Raw genomic sequence first — 9,970 nt, forward strand, 5'->3', positions numbered from 1 at the left:
ACTCACTCCCTAGTGTGTTTGGCGTTGGCATCAGAACTTGACCTAGTTTTTAGTTTTAAAAAAGTAACTTTAACACAAAATTGTGGAGCTCACTAGTAAGTTGCACCTAAACAGTACTCTATAGAAGAAAGAAAAATAGAGGCAAGAACACTTTCACAAATTTCTTTACCATTTGTTAAAGTGATAGAATGTGTTGAGTATGATATCATTTTCATATGGTATTACCACGTATATACCAATACACCACCTTATTAGCAATGAAAAAAAGGTGAAATTTATTAATCATTAGACTTATCGTTAAACAGGAGGTGACCGAAGTTCTAAAGGTCCAATTACATCATGTTAATATATGTTAACAGCCCTATAATTCAACTAATAACACCTCCTAGTGTTTCTAATGGAGACACACTAGAATATAGGCTAATATGAACGACCACAGTTTTATAGTTAACAAATATTAATATTTTTTTTCACTGCTTATAAAGGTTGCATATTGTAATTAATGTAACATTACTTAGGCATGAAACCATCAATGATGTCATTTTTACTTTATTAAATTATTAATCACAATCTGTCAAGTTATGAAAAAATTGTTAATGTTTATTGTAACATTAAATAAACTTTTTGTACCGTAGAGGATAAATATATTAGACATATATGGCGGCATCATATCATATTAAAAAAAGATGGACCAATAATGTTAAAGGTGAATCGAGCAAGGGCAGAGGGAAGGGGGGCCATATATGGCCGTCCTTAACTTTTCAAAAATCTTCACCCCCTCTTCTATTTTTGGTAAAAAAAACATTTGGATATAAATTTCAATAATGACCCCCCAGATTTTTACTAAAAATATGTAATGTATTTATATAGTTAGGCTAATGCATTTTTATTTTTATTTTCTCTAATTACTCTTATGTTTACTAAAAATATATGTTTTTTTTTAGAAGAATATTATACATGTGTATGTGTTATTCTTTGAATTTAATTTTTTTTATGTATATTTAACCTAGCCAACCTGAAAAAAATTTTAGGCTTCGCCACTGGAATCAAGTATCCTCCAAGTCTACATGTCTATTTCTACCCGAAGAAGCAGCTACCATTAAGGCCATTCCCCTTAGCTTGTTTGAGCGGGATGACCTTCCTTTCTGGCCTTTCACCCGAGATGGAGTCTTCTCGGTCAAGTCGGGATATCGCCTTCTGATGGAACAAGACGAACCAGAGCTGCTAGGCACATCTAACGGTGGGGCAAATTTGAATGTTTGGAAAGCTATTTGGAGGCTGCGTGTTCCTAATCGAGTTAAATTCCATATGTGGCGAGCTGGGATCAACTCTCTGCGTACTCGGGTTAACTTGGTTCGAAGACAAATTTTGACCAAAGCTATGTGTCAGGAATATAAGGTACACCCAGAAGACACCGTGCATGCCCTTTGGTCTTGCCCGAGTCTGAAGGATACGTGGAAAGTGCATTTTAGCAAGTTGATGGCAGAAACGGGTACCAGCTCTAGTTTCGTCGAGATTCTTGAACGTGCTTCGGCAAAGAAGGCCTCCTTTGATCTTTTTGCTATGATGATCTCTGAAGTTTGGCAGCGTCGAAATAAGGTTCGAGTAGGTGAGTCTGCGTTGCCACTTAGTCAGATTCCTTCCATGGCTTATGATTCTCTGCAAGAGTTTCAGCAATTACGCCCCATTCATACTAAAATTCCAAGGACAGCCCGTGCAGTGAAGTGGAGGCCTCCTAGTGCAACATGTGTAAAGGCGAACTTCGACGGTGCGGTGTTCTCACAAGACGAACTAGCTGGCATCGGTGTTATAATCCAAAATGAACAGGGATTAGTTATGGCTGTTCTCTCACAACAAATTCCATCACCTGCTTCGGTGGAGATGGTGGAAGTGTTAGCAGCTTGCCGGGCTTTGGTGTTTGCTAAGGAACTTGGGTTTGACAAGGTGATTGTGGAAGGTGATTCTGAAACCATTATTACTTCTATTCATAGTGAGCACATGGATTACTCTTATATGGGTCATATACTCCAAGACATTAAGTGTATGATTTCAAAATTTTCCTTTGTTTCAGTTATGCACATCCATAGGGAAGGGAACTGTGTTGCCCATAAGCTTGCTAGAAGGGCTGCCAGAAATCTTTTTCTTGTCTGGATCTGTTCCTCCAGATATTCTTGATGTATACTAGCTTAATCTTTTAAGGTTGCAATAATATGCTCTTTACCTCGGAGGGGTTCCTTCTAAAAAAAAAGAAGTTTAAAATTAGATTTAAAAGAAAAAGTCTACGTGTTCCTAATGGACAAGAAATTATAAGGTTCTCGGACTATATCACTTTTGTCTAGTGGTTGAGCATTTCATTAAAAAACTTCTACTTGTTTAAAAATTTGCTAATTTAGTATATAATAAAAATAAAAATAAAAGATAAAAAAATAAATGTTATCTATTTTTTAAAAATAAAATAAAAGAGAGTGGTGTAAACTGTAAAAAATTAAGAGGGAAAACTTCCTTGTTTAAACGATTGGAAAAGAGAGAGAGAGAGAGAGAGAGAGGGAAACTTCCTTCTTTAATGGTTGATGTTAAGGTGTAATGGTTGATGTTAAGGTGAAAAAGTTGTTTGTATTTCATTCTATCGTAACAGAACACAATTTTTGATTCTTAGTGCTTACTGCACTGTATCAATAGTCACTCAAATGGCTGATGGAGGTATGCTTTTGTCAATGACCGATGAAAGTATGGTTTTCCCTTAACACTTTCATTTCAGTTTTATTTTTTCTTTTCTAATCTTTTGTCATAAAGTGTCTGCCACTATTTGATTGTCTAGTGTTATTGCTTATAATTTTTAGTTAAAATTTATCTTGTAAAATTTGTACATCGTAGGGGCATAAAGTCTCTTTAGTTTTCTTGTTTGGTTGGGACTAGAGCCTACAAATTTAATTTACATCCTTAATCATACAGTGTGCCTTATTTAACAACCTCATATCTAGTTGCATATCAGCATTCTTGAGCTTAAATGCACTGTGCCAGCATCTATAAAAGAAATAGAGAGAAACAAGTAGTAATTGTGCATAGAAGGAAGACAATAAAATTAAATTAGCTAAGAACGTCTCTTAGTATATGGCTTTTTCTTGACCATCTTTCTTTGATCTCTTTCTATTGATTGTGAAAATTTTGGAATCTGATCGAATCTTTCTATTGATTTTAATAGAAAATTTTGCAACCTTTTTCGCCTCTAGAGATTTTAATGGCCAACAACAAAGAATTCATTTGAATCGCAGTGGAAACACTCAAAGCCTCATGAATTTAACCAAACTTTAAAGAAATAATAATCACAGGTGGATTTGAATAGGAACAAGATTGGTTCATAAACTCAATCAAAAGGGCATATATAAAATTTAAGGAAAAACATCCCTTATATCTACAAACAGCTTCTTTACAAATTAAATTGCTAGTCTAATTTTCTTTAAAATAATAAAGTAGGCCAAAAGTTCATATAGGAAAAATAGACCTTACCAATTAAAGGAGAAGATGGTGCTGCAGAACTGATATCGTCAAGAGGGAGAAGAGATTTCAATTTGCTCTCTTTTGAAATTGAACGGTGTCTCTCTTTAGAAATTCCATATAGGAAAACCAGACCTTACCGATTAAGGGAGAAGATGATGCTGTAGAACTGATGTCGTCAAGAGGGAGAAGGGATTTCAGCTTGCTCTCTTCTAAAATTAAACGGCATCTCTCTTTAGAAATTTTGTTTCACCCTCACACTCTCTTAATTTTTTTTTATTTTAAATAGATAGCATTTAAATGTTTTTATCTTTTACTTTGGTTTTTTCATCATAAATTGAGTTAGCAAATTTTTAAACAAATAGGAGTCTTTTAGTAGAATGATAGACCACCAAGGCCGGCCTTATAGACATTTTGGGGTCTTAGGTAAGAACTAAAAATGGGGCATTTTTTATACTTACATATTAATTAAATTAATGTTTATTTAATATTTTTATATCATAATATATTTTATTTAAAATCTATTTTTCTTGTCTTTTAAGATGCAAATTGACTAATTAAATTTTTTGTATTCAAGTTCTTCTAACATCTCTTTTTCAATTGATAATATAGCTAATCCACTTAATCTTTCTTGGGACATTGTCGATCTTAGATATGATTTTATTAATTTTAGTTTTAAAAAATTTCTTTCTACGGAAGCTACTGTAACAGGTATTGTTAGTAAAATCCTATAAGTAATGCATGTATTTGGAAATGAATATAATATTTTTATATAATTTAGTATGTCAATTGGAGTATAATCTTTTATTTGTAAAATTTCTTTTAAAACGTTTAACTTTGAAAATAAATCTAAACCATCAATATCATAATAAACATCATGTTTGAGAAAATCTTCAAGTTTAAAACAGTATTTTTGTAAACTATCATCATCTAGTGACTTCAATTTTGTGAAGTTAAATAGAAAATCAAGTGTAGAGCAAATGAGAAATATAACCTGATTTATATAAAAAGTATTGTTGTAGTTTCACCGAACAATAACAAGTTTTTAGCAATCTCAACCTGCATAAATAAAGACTTATCCAATATATTACCACTAACTATAATATATATATATATATATATACAAGATTAAAAAAAAAAAAATTAAGCACAAGCAAAACGAAAATTTAAGCACAGCCATAGGCTTATAATAATACCCACCCACAAAAAAACACAAAACAAATTGTATCTAATATCTATAATAGTATAACCCAAAAAAAAAACGCAAGCTTTATAAATAAAAAATAATAATTTGAAGGCCCAAACAAAAAACAAAAAAAACTTGAAGAGAAAGGCTGAAAGCCAGACGCTCCCAAATAAATTATACCTGATACGCATATGCAGAAAACTCAACCTAGAGCAGAGGTGCAGAGGAGCACTGAGTAGTTGAGACTTGAGAGAGGTGGAGAGCAGAGAATCAGAGAAGGAATGAAAGAGGCAGAGAAAGCTTGCTTGAGCAGTTGAAAGAGGCAGCTAGCAATAGTGGAGCTATGAAGAGAATCAAAGAAAGAAGCAGAGGGAACGGTAAAACTAAAAAATTTTAGAATTTGAGTTGTTTTATTTGTGATTGTTTTGTGATTAATCTCTTAGACTGGTTTGTAGTTTATCTTGTTGATTTTTGGTTTATCTGGAGGATAATAATATTATTTTTGGGCAATGATTTTCTTTAGAACCAATGTTTAACTAGATCTACCAAATTTTTTTTTTTTGGTTAAAATGATGTGCTGGATATTTTTAATTCATCTAAAACGGTTTTTTTTTTTGCCCCTACTACCCTTTTTTTTCTAAAATTTTGGGGCCCCCTTCCACTTGGGGGCCTTAGGCAATTGCCTAATTGGCCTAGTGGAAGGGCCGGCCTTGTGGACCACTAGGCAAAAATAATGAGGTCTACCATGAAGACCTTATAATTCCTAATATAGGTCAGAAATGGACAAATTTTAGGGTTTTTACTACATGCCACATGGTAGGAAATGATAGAGAACATGATATATATATATATATATATATATATATATATATATATATATATATATATATATATATATATATATATATATAGCATCAATTTAGGTTTCAGGGGTGTTGAAGGATACAAGAGCATTTGAAAGCACTAAAGAAACATTCAAAAATATAGAATCCAAGCGAAAGTTTGAATGACTAAAAACAATACCAACTTTAAGAGATTAATTTTTCTAACCAAACTTTTAATGATGGATAAATGACATGGATCAAAAATATTTTCATGAAAAATATAAATTTGAAGAACTTGGTTATCACTATTAGATTTTATGAATAAATAAAGAAAGAGGGTGAAGGTAGAAAAGAAAAGAGATTATGTCTACAGAGGAAACCTTTGACTACTAAATGTTTACCATAAAGTCAAAAATATATAGAGAACCCAAGCAAGAGTTAAATGACTAATAACAATACCAACTTCAAAGATTGCCTATAAGAGAGAAGGTAATAAGGTTACCCATAATCTTGCTCAATTTGTTTTACATATCTTAGACTTTGTCGTGTGGATGAAGGATGTTCCACCACCAGTTACTTCTATACTTCAGGTTGATTTTGCCAACTTTATTTAATAAAAGCTTCATTGTCCTTTTCCTCAAAAAAGAAAAAAGAAAAAAGAAAAACTTCAGAGATTACCTTTTCTAAGAGCATTAGCATAAACTATTCTATCCCAAATGCCATTTTAACACATCAAAACCCACTTTATCTATTTTAACACCACTTTACAATTCAAATATTTTATTTTTACCTTCAACACACACACACACACACACACACACACATATATATTAATAGGTAAAGTTTAGAGAAAGTTCAAGTAGAATTTGAAATTTGAATTTAATTTTGTGTCACGTGTCTAAATTTATGTGGGGACCACTTCACAATTATCCACTTAAGTTTGTGCCACGTGGCCACTTCAATTTTTTAATCTTGATCCCTCTACTCCCCCACCTTTTCCCTTAATCCATACAAGCCCTAAGTCAATCTTGCCATTTTCTGCATGAATAAAGTTTTCATCCAAAATACACTATGTGATGAGTCAAAAGATTATCTATATGTATAGATGTACTAATAATCATGTAACTTGTTTTAAGTGTTCTAATAAATTATGTGATTATATATATATAAAGAAAAGACCTCATGTGAGAAAGTATAAGGTTCTGCCAAGTGACTCATTATATGACATTCTTTTCATTTAGGCTTCTACCTCATCTAAAACTAACATTTATGTTAAACTATTAAGTAATAGTAGATGCATTTATTTCAATGCATAATAAAATTCAAAGAATTTATGCACATTTGTAACATTAAATGCTTTGGATAGATACAGATGGATCTAAAAAGTCATGGAAAATGAAAGAATTAAGAAAACTTTTTTTTTTTTTTTGCATAAGACTAACTTCAATTTAGAATTGCAAAAGTTGGATTCAGTGAATTGGATAATATGATTATTCGCACAATTGTCCAATATAAATCTTCATTTCTTTTGGACTTAAAAATTAAACTTCCATAATTTCTCTAACAATATCTTTGGTTTCCTTTCTGAGAAGTATGTTAGTTTCCAAAATATTATGTTTGTCTTAAATATTTTTTTAGATTTTATCTATACGTTTTTAATAATATAGCATTGTAATGTGTAGGCTGGTTTATATATATATATTATGTGCCAACTTAGATTTTTCGTTTTCCATATGATGCATATACTTGGTAGGAATTTGAAGTATTTTTGGTGTCTGTTTTGGCTTCTTTTAGTTCAATTAAAATTTGGAAGTTAAATTGTGATATTATTGCATCACGATGGCATTATTGTTTCTTTTGTTGTATCATGAAATTCTAGCCATTTGGGTAACTAATTGATTAAGATATCCTTCTTTCAATTTTCACCCTATTATAATTTCGATCTTAAAAAAATTAACTTTTCTTCAATTAAAATGATAATGTGCCTTAATTTTATCTCTTATGTCAATAAGGAAACTAAAGAAAAGCTACTTTCATTTCGCATAAAAATTGTAAAATCTATATATAAATCATAAATCATTCAAAAAAAGACACCTAAGAACCAATAGGTTTGTAGGCGACAATGTGAACTATGATCTAATAACATTTGTTGGTTGCATAGATTAGATGATATTTTTTCCCCAATGCATTTAGTTTGATTAGAGCACTTCGTAGATTAACTGTGACTAACAATAATAATATTCATGAAATCAATGGATCATAAATAATTTGTTACAAAATTTATCAAAATGCATCGTGCATTACACAAGATATCGGGTAGTTATCTCATAAATAGTCACGAAATAGGTGTGAGGAAAGTTATGTCCCTATACACAAGTAAAGGAAGCAACTAAATAAGGGAAACTCTTGAGCTTCTTTTTTTTTTTTGAGAATTCCACCCAGCCGGAGTAATTTTATTCAACAGGAAAATCTTTGGTTACAAAATTCAAAATATTTGGTGAAACATCCTCCATCCAAATACGCAAAGGAAAAGACATTCTAGCCTCCCTAGCTAAAGTGTGGGCTACATTATTGCCCTACCGCCTTACATGAGAGATAGAATAGGTTTGAAACAAACCAACTATAGACATAAAGTCTTTCACCAAGTGCCCAACAAATGCATTTGAGTTGTCCTCATCCCTTATACTTCTCACCACCCCCTTGGCATCACCTTCAAAACAAGCATTCTTGAAACCCAGTTTATAAGTGAAGATGGCAGCTCTCTTGGCAACCAGTATCTCGAACACTTCAATCGACGATGACATCACTATTTTCTCTGACAAAGAAGCCATCACCTCCTCTCGTTCATTCCTAATCACAACCCCCACCCCCGCCTCATAAGAATCTCCAAAGACTGCACCATCAAAGTTTAGGAGTTAGATGGAGGAGGCTACCAATGGTTCGTGCAAGGTTGGCTTTGACTAGCTATACTCGGCTTCTTCTGCTGAAACTCAGCTAAAAGTGTTAAGGCTGATTGGTAAATTTTGTGGACTAGGGTACTAGCCTTCTTGCTCCGAAGCTTATTTCTATGTTGCCATATTGCCCAAGCTACCATTGCAAATTTATCAAGCTCTCGGGTCTTATCATGGATGATACTAACCAGATCACACATAGCTTCCACTCTGGGGTGTTTCATCCTCACTGCTACAAAAGGGGCTTCCCAGGCCAATCAGATACAGTCACATCCCAAAACTGTATGTACCTCATCCTCAACTCCCTTCAAGCACTGATCACATATTGTATTGTCAATAATCTTTCTTTTGTGAAGCCCCACTTTTGTTGGTAATGCGTTTGAGCATGCTCGCCAGAGAAAGACTTTAACCTTGTTTGGCACTTTAATACGCCAAATGTTCTTCTAGAAGAGTTTTACTCCCTCATTTGTAGACCCCGATGGTGCACCATTTGACTCAGCTTCACACAACAGTTGATAACCAGATTTACAGAGTAAGACCCAGTTTTGCATTTTGGCCATGACACACAATCTTCTTGGTTAGTGACACAAATAGGTATACCTTTGATCCTTTGAGCTTCAAAAGGAAGGAACATGGCATCCACCAATTGGACATTCTAGCTAGCACCACTCGGGTCCAATAACCTACTTACTGTCCACTCAGCTGAAATGCCATTTGAAGGTGAGATTACCTTAGCTAGTTCCTCCCTAGGTAGCCATTTGTCCCCAAAGATTTTTATTTGTTTGCCATACCCTACCCTCCACAACAGACCCGGTTGGACAAGTTTTTTTGCTTTCACAATGCTGTGCCAATCATATAACCCCGAAGAAGGTTTGGCATTCAAAACCGAGCCATTTGAAAAGTACTTGGCTCAAAAAACCCGGTGAAACAAAGATGTGTGATTAGTTAGCAACCTCCAAATTTGTTTAGCCAACATCGCCTTATTGAACTTTTCCAAGTCCTTGAAGCCCATTCCTCCTAATGCCTGGCTTGCACAAGGTCTCCTAATTCTTCCAATGAATTTTATGTTGATCTCCTCGTTACCCCCACAAACATTTCCTAATCAACCTCTCAATATCTTGTATGAGCCCCATTGGGAGTTTGAAACAACTCATTGCAAAGGTGGGAATTGCTTGAACCACCGCCTTAAGCAACACTTCCTTCCCTGCTTGAGATAAAAGCATCTCCTTCCACCCTTGGAGTTTATTCCACACTCTTTCTTTTATGTAGTTGAGGCTCTCTTTATTATTTCTCTCCACCACGGCCGGTAAGCCAAGGTACTTCTCATACTCTCTAACCTTACTTCCAAAAATTCCACCAACTCCATCCTTCTTTCCTCCGAGGTAGCCTTGCTAAAAAACACTGTGGTTTTTTCTCTATTCAATTTTTGCCTCGAGGTTGGCTCATATAGCTATAAGATGTGAAGAATTACCTTCAAATCTCCCATTGATGCTCGGCAGAAAAGAAGGGTGTCA

The sequence above is a fragment of the Castanea sativa genome, chromosome 5 (assembly GCF_040712315.1).
Source record: "Castanea sativa cultivar Marrone di Chiusa Pesio chromosome 5, ASM4071231v1".
Lineage (NCBI taxonomy): Eukaryota > Viridiplantae > Streptophyta > Magnoliopsida > Fagales > Fagaceae > Castanea > Castanea sativa.